Source organism: Cynara cardunculus (assembly GCF_001531365.2).
Source record: "Cynara cardunculus var. scolymus isolate 2C chromosome LG 8, CcrdV1, whole genome shotgun sequence".
NCBI lineage: Eukaryota > Viridiplantae > Streptophyta > Magnoliopsida > Asterales > Asteraceae > Cynara > Cynara cardunculus.
This window is the reverse complement of record NC_037535.1, coordinates 10,621,768-10,622,972: the sequence shown is the minus strand read 5'-3', so window position 1 is coordinate 10,622,972 and position 1,205 is coordinate 10,621,768.

The following is a 1,205-nucleotide window of genomic DNA, read 5'->3' as shown; positions in this document are numbered from 1 at the left end:
GCAAAAGTTCCAAAGGGACAAGTGAAAGTAGTTTTCTCTTGATCTTCGGGTGCAATATGGATTTGATTGTATCCCAAGTACCCATCCAAAAAACAATAAAATTCCTTTCCGGCCAACCGATCTAGCATTTGATCTATGAAAGGCAAAGGGCAGTGATCTTTCTTAGTAGCTAAGTTCAATTGCCTATAATCCATACAAATCCTCCACCCGGTAACGATCCTAGTTGGGATAAGTTCGTTTTTGTCGTTGGTGATTAGCGTGGTACCACCTTTCTTAGGCACGCATTGAATCGGACTTACCCAACCGCTACTAGCAATGGGGTAAATAATACCCGCGTTTAACCACTTCAAGATCTCCTTCTTAACCACTTCTTTCATGATTGGATTTAGCCTTCTTTGAGGTTGTACCTTTCCAACACTCTTTTCTTCCAATATGATCTTATGTTGGCAAAGGGACGGGCTTATTCCCCTAATATCAGCTATGGTCCAACCGAAAGTTTTCTTATGGTCTTTTAGCAAATCTATTAACCTTTCCTCTTGTTCACCACTTAAGTTGGAAGAAATAATCACAGGCAATTTTTCTCCTTCCATAAGATATACATACTTAAGATGTGAAGGCAGTGGTTTTAACTCCAAATCGGGTGCTTCTACAATGGACGGGTTGTGGGTTGGTATATCTTTAAAATCTAACTGTTCAAAGGCAGCTATGTCCCCAAGTAAGTCTTCTTCACAAATGTCTTCTGTCGTGCCCACAGTGTCTCCACTGTGTGCATAGTCGATCAAACTTAGATCTAAATCTTCACCTACTGAGTAAATAGACGAACAGTCATCAATCTCCCCATTGAACTTAAGAGTCTTAAACACATTGAAAGTTACCTGCTGGTCATTTACTCTCATGGTCAACTCACCTTTTTGTACATCAATCAATGTCCTACCCGTAGCAAGAAAGGGTCTTCCTAAGATAATCGGGACATTCCTATCGGCTTCATAATTTAACACTAGAAAGTCGGCTGGAAAGATGAATTTTTCCACTTTAACCAAGATGTCTTCAATTTTTCCTTTCGGATATGCCAAGGACCTATCCGCTAATTGCAAAGTCACAGTCGTAGGTCGAACTTCCCCAATTCCCAACTGATTAAAAATGGACAAAGGCATGAGATTTATACTTGCCCCAAGGTCACACAAGGCATGACCCATTTCTTTACC